General features: G+C 43.0%; 1 protein-coding gene across 4 annotated transcripts in view; it reads right to left on the reverse strand.

The window, feature by feature from the left end:
* THSD7A (thrombospondin type 1 domain containing 7A) overlaps nucleotides 1-13,172 on the reverse strand; it is a 266,321-nt gene extending 253,149 nt beyond the window's left edge. For all 4 annotated transcript variants that reach the window (XM_077936976.1, XM_077936978.1, XM_028749885.2 and 1 more), the window contains exon 1: nucleotides 12,640-13,172. The gene's annotated coding sequence lies outside the window, so the exon portion shown is untranslated. The remainder of the gene's footprint in view (nucleotides 1-12,639) is intronic.
* Between the last annotated feature and the right edge of the window lie 3,446 nt (nucleotides 13,173-16,618).

A 16,618-nucleotide genomic window follows, 5' to 3' on the forward strand; every position in this document is an offset into this window, starting at 1 on the left:
TCACGTTTAAACAAGCCAACCCAGATGCTCAGCAAGTTGAAGTAATGTTACAGTGGTACCTCGGGTTACATACGCTTCAGGTTACGGATGCTTCAGGTTACAGACTCCGCTAACCCAGAAATAGTACCTCGGGTTAAGAACTTTGCTTCAGGATGAGAACAGAAATTGTGCTCTGGTGGTGCGGTGGCAGCGGGAGGCCCCATTAGCTAAAGTGGTGCTTCAGGTTAAGAACGGACCTCCGGAACGAATTAAGTACTTAACCTGAGGTACCACTGTAATCTGTTTCAGTATTTTAACTTTTGTATGTTTTAAGCTATGGTTTTGATTTCCCCACCCCCTTGATTTTCTTGTTTTATCTTTTTGTAAACCACTTTGAGGGTGGGTGTGTTTTTTACAATCAAACGGTGTATAAATCTTCTGAAATACATAAAAAATAAAGAAACATCAGGGATTGAACCTGGGACCTTTTGAATGCTAAGCATGCACTTTACCACTGAACTGTGGTACCTTCTGATTAAGCTACAGTGGTGCCTCGCAAGACGAAATTAATTCGTTCCGCAAGTTTTTTCTTCTTGCGAGTTTTTCGTCTTGCGATGCACGGTTTCCCATAGGAATGCATTGAAAATCAATTAATGCGTTCCTAGGGAAACCGACTGCAGACCAGGTCCGGGGACAGTCTGTCCCCCGACCTCTTCTGAAGGCTGGGGGGGGGGACAAGGGCTTTTCTTCCCACCCCCAGCATTTTAAAAAACCCCGGGACAGCAGAGGGCTTCTCCGCTGTCCGGGGCGATCTTAAAATGCTGGCGGGCGGCATTTTAAAATCGCCCCGGGACAGCGGAGGACTTCTCCGCTGTCCGGGGCGATTTAAAAGCCCCTGGGAAGGCAGGCAGGGGGGACAAAGACTTTTGCCCCCCGCCAGCCTTCAGAAGAGGTCCAGTGCGTTTCTCCGCTCTCCCGGGAGGGCTTTTAAAGGCAGGCAGGGGGGACAAAGACTTTCGCTCCCCCCCCCCCCGCCTGCCTTCAAAAGCTGTCCGGCCAAGGCTTCGCGGACCTCTCCGCAAGCAGCGGCAGCGCTGCCGCTGCTTGCGGAGAGTTGCCGGCATGCCGAAGCCTGCGCGCGCTGAGATCAGCGCGCCCAGGCTTCGCAGCCCCGCCGCCCGGCTTCGGGGCATCGTCCCGATGCCGGGCGGCAGGGGGAGGCGTTCCCGCCCCGCCGCCCGGCATCGGGGCATCGTTCCGAAGCCAGGCGGCGGCGGGAGGAGGTGTCCCCGCCTTGCCGCCAGGCTTCGGAGGAGGTCCGAGGACAGTGGGGAAGACGCGCTGCGCTTCCCCGCTGTCCCGGAGATTTCCCTATGGGCTGTCGTCTTGCGAAGCAAGCCCATAGGGAAATTCGTTTTGAGAAGCGCCTCCAAAACGGAAAACCCTTTCGTCTAGCGGGTTTTCCGTCTTGCGAGGCGTTCGTCTTGCGAGGTACCACTGTATTACCAAACATCCCTATGCCAGAGCTGGCACGACCCTGCTGACTCATGCCGGACTGAGCCTCTTTTGGTCCATTGCTTGTGCCCGAGCTCTGGACTAAAAAAACCCAAAACCAACATTCTGGGATCCAAAAGGAAGCGGGGATTGACTTCTGTGATCAAGAATATCTCGCTTAGAACAGGATGCTTGCGAGATATGGTGATGAACATGCACAGATTCACAGCCCACTCCTATGAATCATTTCTTTTCCTAATGATTTTGTATCAAAAGATACCTCCCTATTCAGGTGTACCAAGTTATTTTGGGTTGCTAATAAATCTCAAAGATCACATCATTTTCATATCGTTTATCCCTCTCGCTGTATCTGCAATGCACTGGGGAAAGGAAATACAGAAAATAAAAATTTTGTGCTAACCTCCAATGTGTTCAAAGATTAATGAGCTGCAGGTGGAGTCACTCCCCCTTCTCCCCCTTCAGGCTGCTGTTCAGCAGGTGAAGCTGACTCCTGACACTCACCCCAACATAAATCCTGGCTATGCCCATGGATGGCAGCCCCTAGTAAACACAATACTTTCCTCTTGGTGTCCAGCCATACTTTAAGTGCATTATGTGTCTTCCCAATCAAAAACCCTTCCTTATCCAAGAGTGAAGCAAACCGAGCACAAGTGTAAATTTTAGACCTAGTTATATTTTAAAAGCTTTCTAATCAAGAAAAAATAGAACCATACATTTGCATTATCTTCCTTTTCTAAGCTATACTTACTTTGTACTATAATGATAATAAATTATGTTAGTCTATTTTCTTAATGGGAAAAAGTAAAGTCAGCATGTTTAAAGTTCTCCTTGGAGAGGGGAATGAAAAGATTTGATAAATCTCCATGCTGGCGATGCCATGTTGGAAACACTATTTTATGCCAAAACATTTTGGGACCATCCATTCCGCCTCCCCTGCCACACACCCCTCCACTTACAATGCTGACTTAACACTTCCCTTTTAAAAGCTACCGTATATAGAATCATTCTAGAATGGTTGGTGCCATAAACTGGCCTTTAATTAAGTGAACATCAACAGAAACACTCTTTGGCAAGCCTCAGTTCTGCAGTACTTTAAGGACTATTGACGTTTTTTGAGTTCCTTTCTGCATGCAGATTTTTGCTCAGTTATTTGTTCCACGAGAATCCTGGCTTTGCCACTCCTTGGGCAACAGAAGACTTGTGCAATTTGGATTCCAATTCAGAAAGTGAAGAAGCTGTAACCACCTTTTGACTGCAGCTCACAATTTGTCTGGAGAGAGGTAAACTACAACCCTATGTTCAGATTACGCAAGAAACCAAACCATGGCTTAGCTTTAGCTCAATGCTGCTGCAAAACAGTAAGAGGGGAAACAAAGCAGCCACAGTTTCTTCTCCAGAGCATCTTTGCTTACTTACACTAAACCATGGTTTGGCTTTGTATGTGTGAACCAGGCCACTGGTTTTAATGTCTTGAATTCACACAACTCCGCATGTCTCATATGGAACAGCTCAACCAACCTGCACAGCAAACCACTGTTGAAAACAAGAAACAAGTCAAACACTGTTCAAAGGTCAAATATGGGCATGCACAAAATACCCTTTTCACGCTTAACATTATTGTATATTTAGAACCAAGATCTCAGAATGAAACTTCTACTTTAAGAGTAACTGTTTTAGATTGTAATCCCCATCACACTTTCTAGTAAGTAAACCTCACTGAACACACTGGGTTTACTTCGAAGTAAACATGCACAGGATTGAGATGCTAATCTAAGCAACTCAATTCTGAATATTTTTTTTTATTTTTTATTTTTTTTTAACAAGTCAGTGGGACTGGCTATCATGAGAACTTGATCAAATCGGAGTTGGGTGTTAAATGTACCGGTATCTATATCTGGTTTCTAATTAAATGAACGGGAGAACCAGTCTTTCTTACCATTTTAAATATAACGAGAATGTGAAATATTCCTGCAGTGGATATTAATGCTTTGTGTATCAGCACCAGCATGCACGGCTGTGATGCTGCTGTCTTGGCACAATTTCTTATACAGCACCATAACCATTTATTTGTTTATGGAACAAATTTTATAAACTGGCATTGAAATGCAAAGACAGTTCTACCACTTCCATCTTACTCTCATGCATGTCTAATTAGAAGCATCTCCAACTGAACTCAAAAGGAATGACAGCAGAATCCTCCACATGTCTACTCAGAAGTAGGTCCACAGAAAGCAGTTGCACTGTAAGAGTGCAAAGGACCAGAGTCTTTAATTCCTAGGGGATTTTAAAAGATGAATTACGTACCATGCAGATAACTTTTTTTAAAAAAAAGCTAACAGAATAATTTATCACCTACTGAAGAGGAAGGAAGGAGTGAGTGTTTTAAAAAGACGAACTATTGCAGCTCAAGTATAGGTCTTTTGATCATAAAAAAATCTGATGGTATCTTGTTAATTACTTAACTAATGATGTAATATTTCAGTGGAATATTTGTGAAAGGAAAGTAAGCAGGATTTAAGCCTAAGGGCAGAATCTAATAGACTTATAACAGAGATAGCAATAAAAGAAAGACTTATTGCAAGAATTGATTGAGTACCGAAGCATATATAATATGTTCCAGCAGAACACATTCACATTTTAATAATTTATAGTATATATAACTTACTAGTCCAGATAATGGGAACAGCCATAAAAGAGCAGGACTGAAGACAGCATGTTGCACAGCAAAGGAACGTAATTATCCAATAAATTGTACTTCTTGTATTTTTGCATGCTCTGTTTGAATGTGTACATAAAAACAGAACAACAATATTCTACTTTTAATTTCCACAGACCTCTCCTTTCTTATGAAAAGAGATTTGTGTATGTTTCAGTATCATTTCTGAAACCAAGGAACACAAGACTGATTTAAAATTTTCATAGTTTTTGTGTTCTCCTCTTCTAATTGCCAGTGGTAACCTTAAAGGGGTGCTAATCCCTTTCCTAAAGGGAACATTTGCATTGTAGTGATGTTCCTTGGCAACGCAACCTCGGAATAATCTTCATGTCTGCTTCATCCATCAACTTAAAGTGAGTTCTCAGAGCACTTTCTATATCAATTCAGAATACAATGATGTCTCAGACTCCCACTTCTATTCCAAACATAATTTACCAGCAGGAACGCCTTCCTGTATAAATGAAAATTAAATTATAGATCTGTTCATGATACAAAAATCTGTTAGAGGCAAGGCTAAAATGTATAGAATTTGTTACCTACTTAGATTTAACGCTAAACATTATTTTAAAGGAGTATTTAAGATGTGGTGGTTTCTATCAAAAAACATTCCAAAAATCAAAAGCATCCACAACACAAAAATACAGGATCATTTTTATAGCAGACATTAGGAGACAATCTGACATCACAACAGTTAAATTTGTCAAAGTAACAGTTGGCATCTGTCTGTCTTGGGAGAGAATAGAAGAGTGTGTCTTCAGGAGTGAAGTCAAACCTGCTGGGGTGTTGCAGCCCCTGCTGTGGCTGTAGAGACAGATACAGGAGAGACATGTTTTGTTGCAGCTGGGGCAAATGAAGGCATCCGATTATGCTGATGCACGTGTACCAAAGATGTGCAAATTGTCCAGCTTTGAGGGCAACCCTGGAAACATATGCTGGAGGACTAGGTTTGATTTGCTTGTTGAATTATCAATTTGAATAAAGTTTGCATGAACATGGACACTGAAAAGCCATAAATGAGTGCATTGTGGTACAAATATTATGTGATTTGCATATTCTGCAATTATCCAAGTCATATATGGAAAACCATTTAAAAATAATACTAATAAATGGATTTAGAAACCACAGCCAGGATCCAAAGGACTGTGAAACTTGAGGACAAACTCAATGTGAACTGTGTGAATACAGCTGATCTGTATATGTTTGTTCTTTTACTGGCAGCCATGGGGGTGTTTGTGCAGCTTTGGGATAGTGATGGGAGGGTGGAAAATTAACTCTTCCTGTCATGGCTTTTGAATTTGCTATTTGCATTTTAAAGGAAGCTCCCTTGCCATCAATATTCCCACTTAAGTGAAACTGCATCTTCCAAGACACAATTTTTGTCAAGATGAAGGCAGGGTGAGAAAAAGCTACATATCCCCTCCCCACCACTCCACAGGCACCTCTGGAGCTGCCATTTATACAACGGCAGAAACAACAATAAAAAGCATATTAACTGTATTCACTTAATTCAACCCTAGTTCTGCAAGCTCTGTTTTTCCACAAATGCACACCGCATTGCAAACTGCTTTAGAAACAAAGCTGAGAGGAGTTTCAAAAGTACTTTGTGCTAATGGTGTTGAGTGAGCTGTTCAAGGAGAAAGCCACAAATTCCAAAGGGTCAGCACATGGCCCAGCCTTCCATAAATGATTCATATAGTAAACAAGATGCTTGGCCCTTAAGAAATCCTTTCCATTCACTCCAGCAGGCTGGATGACTCCTCCTCAATTCATTTTAGCCCATGGCTTATCTAGTCTGACTGATCATCTGCTTTGTTATTCATAAAATGAGTTCAAGAACAGAAAGGTGCTTCAAGAGTTGCCTAATAACGATGTATACACAGTGGCAGACAGTAGGGTTGCTAAAAGGCTGATTTAAAATAGTCTTGATTTGGCTTCTCTACAGTCTGGCTGGGATATTTTCATCTAGGGCATCCCCCAATATCAACGGCCCATGGGCAGAGTTTCATTTGTATGCATGTGCTTAATTTAAATGCAAATGTGATGTGACTCTTTCTCTCCCCTAAGGGAATGGTGGCAGCCTTAAGCAGTAAGCCTGACAAAACAGGCGTTGTTTTGCAAACAAGCTGGAGTTATGTAGCCAAATAATATTGTTGTAGTTTCAGAGGTTTGTCCCACCAAGTTTAATAGGGCTTACTTTTAGGTAAGCATGTACAGGATTCCAATCTTAGTTTCTTATTTCCAATTGACGGTCACTGTAGGGCAACCACCGACTCAGATCCATTTCGTTTCCTTTGTTCTCACAAAAAGCTCCTGACAAAGAAAAAACTGACCTATTTCAAAATAAATCAGGTCTTATCTAAAAAAGGGAAAGTGTTCTAATTTGCAGTTGAAGCCAAACAAGAAGGAACTATACAATAACCTTTTAATGTCACTGCTTGCTCCAAGTTCTCTTTAATCACATGGCTGCAGAGCAGAAGATGAAGGCCTAGTGTTTGCAGGTCACATTGCACTCTCTTCCATTGCATCTTCTTTGCTAAGCTAGCTCAGGGGCTTAGTGGAAAAATATTTCACTGCCAGCAACCAGCAAAATTGGATGCAAGAAGTTTGTGAAGTCATGCAGGAGAAAATCTCTCACACAGCCCGACTGGGAATGTGTGGGAGACTTTTTCACCCATTAATTCTGACAAAGCAGTATAGCAGTTGTGTCTAGCTTCACTGAGCTATTTAAATGTTCAGCTATTTACTTAATTATGCTTTAATTAATAGCATCACTAACACATCTTTAAACCTCCCCCCCCCACTCTCAATGTTTTAAGAACTAGACCAGATGGATACATTGTGTTCCATATTTCATCCCATTTACAAATTTACTGACCCTCAAAATCCAGTATTGATCTTAGGTTTACTTTGATCAATACTAATCTGTGTGATAAATTAGTCTTTACATTGACCTCAGCAAAAGTCACTGCATACATATGAGTAAAACACCACAAAGTATATTTAATTAGAGTCAACTAAATGTTTGGGGTTTTCCTCCAAACAATTACATGTAAAATGGCCATTCATTATCACTAAAGCTAACACGTAAATCTAATCTAAATAATAGCACAATCTCTATAATGACACACACCCCCCCCCATTAATATGACCCACATCTCTATTATTTTAAAACATTTATGTTTTCTGCCACATATCTAGTTGGTTGGAGAAACAGCACATTATATTTTGATCAAGCTATTAAGGTCCAGTATTGTCCCCTTTGAGGTCATTTTTTAAAAATGTCATTTTTCTTAGCAGAGGAACAATTTAAAGATTAGAAACTGGGATGATTCAAATCTGCAAATGCCAATATATTTCCTAAAGGAGCTATCTCATGGACATGCCTGCCATACAGTATCTGTTTTAAGGATGCACACATGACATCAGGTAGAGAAGCCTGAAAGTCACTTTAGGTCTTGAAACTATTGCAAAATATGTTTGGAAGTGCCATTGTCCTCTACTTTCTGCTGTTTTCCATCAGCTATTTTTGCTGAAAATGCCATCTGCATCCTGCCCAGTCCCCCTGAGAATAGTTATCAAGAACGTGCTCAGCTTTCAAAATGGTTACTGGGATAGGTTGTTTATCAGTTTCAGCCATTACACAAACTGTACATGTGTACTCAGGCATTAAAAAATCCAACACTCAACCACGTTCTCTTTTGATTCCCAGCGTAGGTGTGCTCCTAGAACATTCTCCATCTATGACCCCTTGATCTCTCTGCCATCTTCACTTGGATTGAACAGAATTACGACCAGCAAGCCTCCTTGGTTGATAACGTGTTTCACACCACACATGTTCTAGAGGTTTCATGAATTAGGATCTTCAGATATAGGCAACAGTGGCTCTTGGCAGATTTACCCAGTTAACTTACACTCACACAGGTGTTAAGACGCAGAGAAAAGAATACACTCCACCAAGTGGTGATAACCGAAAGTGCAGAGAAAGCATCGTGCCCAAACCCAGCATTTGCACGATGGACAGAATTGCACTCTGGGTCTTATTGTAACTGAAACTGATGGAATGTTAATAAACAGACGTAGTGGAACTGGGTTGCACTGAAATTCCGGCGCCAGGTGGGGAAAACAGTGAAGACAGTAAGCAGGCTTTAAAAAAGATATCTTGGATTTCTGCTTCAGCTAGCAAAGATCGGGGTGGGGTGGGGATATGAAAAGGAGGTGCTGCAGGAATGAGGCTGCAAGTAGAGAGGAGTGTTTCTGGGACTAAGGTGAACCTGTGACACTCTCTTGTTATTTTTGCTATTGAATGTTGCATTACTGTACTATGGGTAATTATGAGCCGGAGTCAAACCATTTCCAGCCTGATATGGGGACAACATCCAAGGACCCGATTCTGTATTTTCAGCCAATAGCCCTCTTCTTCTTCGTCTTCTTCTTCTTCTTCCCCCCACAGTGGGGGTATTTGTTTGAAGTGAGCATGCATAGACTGGGCAAAACAGCTGGAGTCCTATACAGTCATACCTCATGTTGTGTCTGTTTCAGGTTATGTCTTTTCAAGTTGCGTCCCACGGCAACCCGGAAGTATCAGAATGGGTTACTTCCAGGTTCACTGCTCGCGCATGTGCAAAAGCGCTAAATCGCGTTCGTGCGCAGACATGGTGCTTCTGGATGTGAACGCTTCGAGTTGCGGGCTTGCCTCCAGGACGGATTACATCCGCAACTCGAGGTACCACTGTATATATTTTACCTGTGAGTAAACACCACAAACATAGGGATTTATGCTAGACATCAGATTGCCAGAGACCTTTTTTTACCCCTAGGAGCTCAAAAGAATCCCTTGTTTTCTTGGCCTACTCAAATTTACTATTGTTGCCCGGCTTGAAAATATCATACCAGTGCCTACTTTCATTAAGCAATTACAACGAATTGTGAAAAATAATCTGAACATCATTAAGAGATGAATGCTTTATTGAATAAAAGAAGAAAGAGAAACTATCACATCTTCTTGAAGTGATGAAATCTCATTCTGTATATTTCGAAGCCGTAGAGAGGCAGGAAAAAATGTGATTATGGCCTCTATTAAATTATCACCTGCAGCATAATCCATAAGAACCAATTATTTCTTTCATGGCAATTATGCTCCTCTGAATTAGACACCAATAAAACTCATTCAGTCATCCAAACATATAAGCAAACAATATCCACCAAAAGCTAAGTGCATTACACAACCATTCCAGTTATGCAGAGGAATACATTTGATTAGGAGACGCTCAGAAACCTATTATTCAATAGAGCAAATAAAGGAACCAAGGAGAAAAAAAACTCTTTTCAAGACAGTGTGTCTAAAAGATTAAACATGGTTGCTGAGACATTGGATCATTAACCTTTAAGATTTGTCCTGGGCAACCTAGTAAGGTAAGAACTCATGACGACAAAAACAAAAAAAACCAGCTTACGGTCAATTGCATTAAATGCTACTGACAGCAGAAGTAATGTAACACCTTGTATGACTAAGCACAGATTTTCAGGACCCTCCTTGTCTTCTGCTGACAAATGAACCATAAGCAGAGAGCAGGTGGACTGACAAGAGATGCTTATGCATACAGCATTCGCTGGAAGATGACTCATGCAAGCAAATCAAGCATTAATTTCAGGCTGACACACATTCTCAGAGAGAATAAGAACACACATTTGAAAAAGTTTTAAATGATATTTAGAATCACTTATGACATACATCTGTTTTGTTTTGTTTTTACACATATAAACCTGCCCATCTATATTTTGGAAAGGTCACCACGCTTCAACTAATATTTTTAAGTTGACAATTATAAGAACACTAAAAAGGATTCATGGTGATGGTAATGCGCATTCCAGCACTTCAACAGAGCTGTCATATTTATTCTTCCTGGCAGAGCCCAAAGGCAGAAGTTCAACAGACAATGGTTCCTCCTCACTGCATCTATGAAAAAAAAGTTTGCACCTAGTGTGTATCTGTCTGCCAAACAACAATCCAAGTTAAGAGGCAACTGCCAGGAAAAGGGGACAAATTTCTTGTCCCTAACCGCTACATTTTAGCTTCTGTGCTACAGTTTCTCATTAGCACCTATCATTAAGCTTCAAAAAAAAAAAAAAAAGGCTAGAAAGGAGAATACAATTGTGAATGAAAAGGATGGTGTACACCAAGTATACACCGAGGACATAAGCTTTAAAAAAATATCAAAAGAAGAACTTTTACAAGTGGAATTCACAGTAATGGAAATCCCATCTCAAAGCAAAATCTGCAGCATATCTGCCTTCTTCCTCTACAATTAATTTACCGTACACAATCTGGCCTCCTATTCCAGGATTGGTCAAATTGTGTCTCAAGAGCCACATGTGTTCAGGTCTGGCTCCTGAGCCAACGAAGGTGTTCACTCCAGCTGCAGGCACTGCCTCAGGCAAAGGGAAGCATCTGGTATGCAGGAAAGCTCAAGTAACTGAAGGGACAAGGGCTGTGCACATACTATAGCTTTAAAGCACATTCAGATTACATTCTTTCCCTCAAAGAATTCTGGGTACTGTAGTTTACTCCTCACAGAGCTTCAGCTCCCAGCAACCCTTTAATGAACTGCTGTGCCCAGAATTCTCTGAGGGAATGTGCTTTAAAGGTATAGTTTATATAACGCCAAGGGCACATCATGTAGGAGAGAGAAAAGGGAAAGAGCTGCTGAAGGAACATGAAGCAGGGAGGGGAGAGAAGTCACTGTCTTAAGATGTGTGGATTAATGGTGTGGAAAGGAAGAGAGAGTTACTGGCTGCTAAATAGTGTGGACTGCAATGAGAGGAGAAAGCAAGATCAAAAAGAACAAACACAAGCCTAGGGAGGAGAGAAAAGGAGGCTACATCAAGGCTGAAATAGAGCAAAAGGTGTTGCCCACTTTGGGGTATCCATGACCACTTTGCAGGAGTTATGGGGTATGGGAAATTTAGCGGAGACTGATCCATTTGGGCAAACACAGGGCTGCCCTACCAACCCCAGCTTTTTCCTTGGCCTCACCAATGCCCTAGCAGAACACAGCAGAGGAGACACTAGAATTTTAAAATGGCAGCCACTCGTTTCACCTGTGGCAGCCTTCCCTCCCAGGTTTCACCTGGGTCTCCCACTTGGATCATAATTCAGAAAAAGAAAAAGCTCACTTCGTTCAAATCCACAACAGCTGCCACCAGTTTATATTACTATTATATCACCGCACAGTATTATTATTTGTCCACAAAGGTTATATGGAGAGCCAGTGTAGTGTGGTAGTTAAGAGCGGTAGACTCGTAATCTGGTGAACCGGGTTCGCTTCCCCGCTCCTCCACATGCAGCTGCTGGGTGACCTTGGGCCAGACACACTTCTGTGAAGTCTCTCAGCCCCATTCACTTCACAGAGTGTTTGTTGTGGGGGAGGAAGGGAAAGGAGAATTTTAGCCACTTTGAGACTCCTTGGGGTAGTGATGAAGCGGGATATCAAATCCAAACTCCTTCTTCTTCTATATGGAGCCTCTCCAAAGGAATGTGTTTGAAAGCGTGTGTGAAAGGTCATGTGGGTAGTGAAGCACAGGCAGATCTACGAATTCATGTGTATGTTTGTGTGTGCGTGTATGACAAATCACACACACACACAAAAGGACCATAGCTCGGTGGGTACAGCATGAGACCCTTAAATTTCAAGGTCGTGGGTTCAAGCCCCACTATGCTGGCATGAAGATTCCTGCATTTGTCAAGATGTCAACTCTACTCTCCCAAGATGGCTCTCATTGAATATATGGGCAATAATTGTACATAGCTGAAAACTCTGGCAGCATTAAGATAAATTCAACACTGTAAACAGGTTTTGATAGACGCTATAGTGGAATACTGAATGGTATAGTTTTTGCAAAATATGCAGGATTTTGTAAAATGAACCATGGAAAGAGAAGAATGGAGGTCACTGATATCTTAAGGATGTAAAATGAGTACAGTGGTACTCGGGTTAAGTACTTAATTCGTTCCGGAGTTCCGTTCTTAACCTGAAACTGTTCTTAACCTGAAGCACCACTTTAGCTAATGGGGCCTCCTGCTGCTGCTGGAGCACAATTTCTGTTCTCATCCTGAAGCAAAGTTCTTAACCTGAAGCACTATTTCTGGGTTAGCAGAGTCCGTAACCCAAAGCGTATGTAACCTGAAGCGTATGTAACCTGAGGTACCACTGTATCTTAAGTTGTGAAACAGACAATCTAATAAAAATTATATACAGTGGTACCTCAGGTTACATATGCTTCAGGTTACAGACTCTGCCAACCCAGAACGAATTAAGTACTTAACCCGAGGTACCACTGTACATATGGGACCGGCCCAGGGACGCAAGGCAAGCCCCGCCCCCTCCTCTGCAATCAAGGCCGCCTCGCGCCCGCGCCCGGCTGCCACTCACCGCCTCTCTGCAGCCTGCCTGGCGTTTCGCTGTCTGGTGCTGCCTCCTCAGTTGCGGGGGCTCGCGGCTCCCTCGCCCCTCGGCTCCCTCAGCCGCCAGCCCGGCTCCGCTTCGCCCGCCCCTCGCCCTTCTTCCTCCGCTGCGGAGCCGCGCGCTGCTCTCGCGCTCTCGTCCTCTTTTCGCAGCCGCAATGCAGCAGCTCCATTCCGCGCCAGGTCCTGGGCGCCGGGCGGCTCGCGAGGCGACGCTGCCTGCCCGCCTTCCCCGCCGCCTCCGTCGACAGCTAGCGCAGGTGGGCGCCGTCGGAGGTGCGCACAGCCGCGCCCTTGACCGACGTGGGCGCCGTTGGAGACTACCGGCACTGGAGAAGAAGAAACGCCGCTTTCCTTTTATGCGCCTCGCGAGAGGGGGGCTGGGGCTGGGGGCTTAAATACCTCTGAGGAGCTGCAGGTGGGCGCGTAGCATAGCGCCCCCTGCCGGCAGAACATTCGCGGCTCCGGGGGTAGTTTCTCCGGGCGCTGCCCGGGCGCCTGGCGCCTGCGCAAACGACCTCAGGACCAGGAATGAGCGCGCTGCGCTGCGTGGGAATGGCTGGAATTCCCAGGCTAGGAACCGAAGTGGATTTGGGGGGACGCCAAGGCAAGCCTGAATTCCAGGAAGTGAGGCTCCACTTCCCGGCAGGAACTCATCTGGTTGCCTCCCAGGGCTTAATTTCTCACCAACAACAAAAGTTGCTTAGCCTGGGATAGGCAAGCTTTCTGGTAATGCTACAACCCACCCACAACACCCTAATCCTAGATGTGATGGTGTGGGGTGTGTGGTGCAGTTTTTAAGCATGAGACGGTTATGCGCATGTTAAGTGAGCTCTGGACGGCTCAGTCAGGAGAGCCTGAGACTCTTAAACTCAGGGTTGCTGGTTTGAGCCCCGTGCAGGGCAAAAGATTTCTGCCTTGCAGGGGGTCAGGCTAGATGACCCTTCCCTCGTGGTCCCTTCCAATTTGATGATTCTTCAGAAGCTCAAAGGCCATGCCTTGGCATTAAAGCCAGGTTCTGAGCACAGGCAAAAGGTCTGTCTTCAAACACTTTGTCAATTAAACTTCCTCTGCCATCCCACACCCAATGATGTGGTCTTCTCAAGCCAGAGAGAACTGACAATGCCCTCTGTTGCCCTCACTGATGTCAATAAATGAAATACCAAGTTCTCTCCTGCTAAGCTGATTGTCTTGGCCTCCCCACATCCATGTTGTCCCAGGAACCCTTGCTGATAGAATACCCCCCCCCCACACACACACACACCAAAGCTATTAAAATTACTCCTTGTCCCCTAAAGTCTTCTCTCCTTGGGTAGAGCTGAAAACTCAGCATTTGTCATCCCACCACCCCACCTCCCATTTGTAAGGAATTACAGTGGTACCTCGGGTTACATACGCTTCAGGTTACATACGCTTCAGGTTAGACTCCGCTAACCCAGAAATAGTACCTCGGGTTAAGAACTTTGCTTCAGGATAAGAACAGAAATCGTGCTCCGGCGGCACGGCGGCAGCAGGAGGCCCCATTAGCTAAAATGGTGCTTCAGGTTAAGAACAGTTTCAGGTTAAGAACGGACCTCCGGAACGAATTAAGTACTTAACCCGAGGTACCACTGTACAGGTAATATATCTGTTCGGCTTTCCTAGAAAATAGGTTGACTTGGGTTACTGAGAAATAAGAGGGAAGTGGCAGCATTCTCAGAGGAAGCCCAAGGCTGCTGTAGAAAAATAATTTAGGGGATAGTGGTGGGGTGAACCCAACTAAAACAGCCTAACAAGGACTGAGCATGCTCAATGGCCACAGAATGCTGAGAGTCTATTGGGAGACAAAACAGTATCCTGAAATAGGGCATGGGCACTCCACACTGCAAGAATTTGTTTCAGCTCTCATTTCTGTATATGTAAATGCCATCATCCTGATTCCTAATCCTGCTTTGTTCACCACTTTTGTAACCCAAGGGTTTCCAGAAGCCTTTTAAATATTTAATGTTTCACCGCTGCCAATTTTTGTACTATGTTTCAAAATGCTGTTTTTCTCCCATTTGTTTATGGTAGTGTTTTTTAGATGTGCGTTTCTGTTTATACCTTTCTTGCATTGCGAAGCTGCTCTGAGTACCCCATGGGTAGAAGAACAGAGTATAAATAAATCACCACCATACATTTGTGTTTCTTTATGAGCTGGTTTGTTTATTGAAAGTTTGATTATCCTTAAAAAGAAATTATGTTAGTTGTTTACAAAAAGCCTTATAAATAGGAGGACAAAGTTAAGGTAAACAAATCTGTTTTTATTAAATGTATCAGCGTAACTTAGACTATGTCATTGACACACATTTTGTTTTATTGAAGTAGGAGAGATAAAACATTGGGTTGCTGGGAGAGCTACCAACATTAGCAAGGTTTTTTTTTGTTTGTAACAAACATCAATTGAGTTTTCCTCAGATTGATATTTGCCCTGATTCAGCAGTAAACAGCAGGTTTTCCAACAGAAAGTGGCAAGACAACAATCCCTGCTTGGACCTATGCCTACAAATCACACTACAAAGGGAAGTCTGGGTGATTCTAAATCCAGTTACCTGGGAGTAGGCCCTGTTGAACTTAATATGACTTACTTTTGAGTAGACATGGTTAGGTTTGTGCTGTGAGTCATTAGCAGAGAAATGCTATGCACAATTGAACTCTAGTGGGGCTTCCACTCAGCCTTTCTCAACCTGTGGGTCCCCAAATGTTGTTGAACTACAACTCCCATCACTCCTAGCTAGCAAGGCCAGAGCTCAGGGATGATGGGAGTTGTAGTCCAACAACATCTGGGGACCCACAGGTTGAGATCCTAGCTCCATAGTGGGGAACTTTTTGTAGCTTCTTTTTAATTAATTTGCTTTGAACAAGAAGAGCAACAAACAAAAAATACAACCAGAAGTTCTAGCAGACTATTTCCGAACCCTGCTGCCATTATATTTACCAATATAGGCATTGTCAGTTATATAAACCTTGAGAAACCACAGCAGTAGGTAGGATGGCTGAGGAAGAGGGTCACTTGGAAGTCCTTAGTCACTATCTTAAATATACAGGGTGATAGTCAACTAAATTTACTCAAGAGTAGATTAGCTGTAATTAATAGACCTAACTTAGTCACATTCAATAGTGTCCATGGGTCTACTCTGAGTAAGATTTCATTGAGTACTACCCATGGTCTTAAAAAGTTTTAAAAAACCTTTTCACCTTGAAACTTGGTTCTCTGTAAATAGTCTGCCCTATTTAAAATGAAACAAAGAACACAAATACACCATAAGTCCCATTTCCCAGAACAATGCATAGGGTATACAATTGTAGGCTTTAAAAAGCTACCACTTAGAAAGAAATTGTCACAGGCACGGCTTGGTAAAATGGAATACTTTACTCCGATACATTTATAATAAGCTCCCATTTCTTAATTATAGATAATAACTCCATCAATGATTTTCTTTTCAAAGATAGCATAACCTATTTTAATTCAGCAGGATTAAGACATCCAAATGTCTTTTAATAAAGCCTTTTTTTTTACTAGAATTTTCTGATGGCAGAATATTAATTTTAGATCAAATCTCATTTCAGGTCTTGTTTACACTACAAATTGGAAGAAGGTTCACAAACCATAGGTCCATCTATGTAAGACCGTGATGCTGTTGATAAATGACTCTAACCAAGAAGAAGGTGTTGAAGCACTCTGGGAAGGATTAAACTCTCATTTTAACTATCAAGTCCACTGTATGGGTTGTCAAAAAGTAAAAGGTAAAGGTACCCCTGACCATTAGGTCCAGTCGTGGACAACTCTGGGGTTGCAGCATTCATCTCGCTCTATAGGCCAAGGGAGCCAGCGTTTGTCCACAAACAGCTTCCTGGTCATGTGGCCAGCATGACTAAGCTGCTTCTGGTGAACCAGAGGAGTGCATGGAAACGCTGTTTACCTTCCT

Source organism: Podarcis muralis, chromosome 12 (assembly GCF_964188315.1).
Source record: "Podarcis muralis chromosome 12, rPodMur119.hap1.1, whole genome shotgun sequence".
Classification (NCBI taxonomy): Eukaryota; Metazoa; Chordata; class Lepidosauria; order Squamata; family Lacertidae; genus Podarcis; species Podarcis muralis.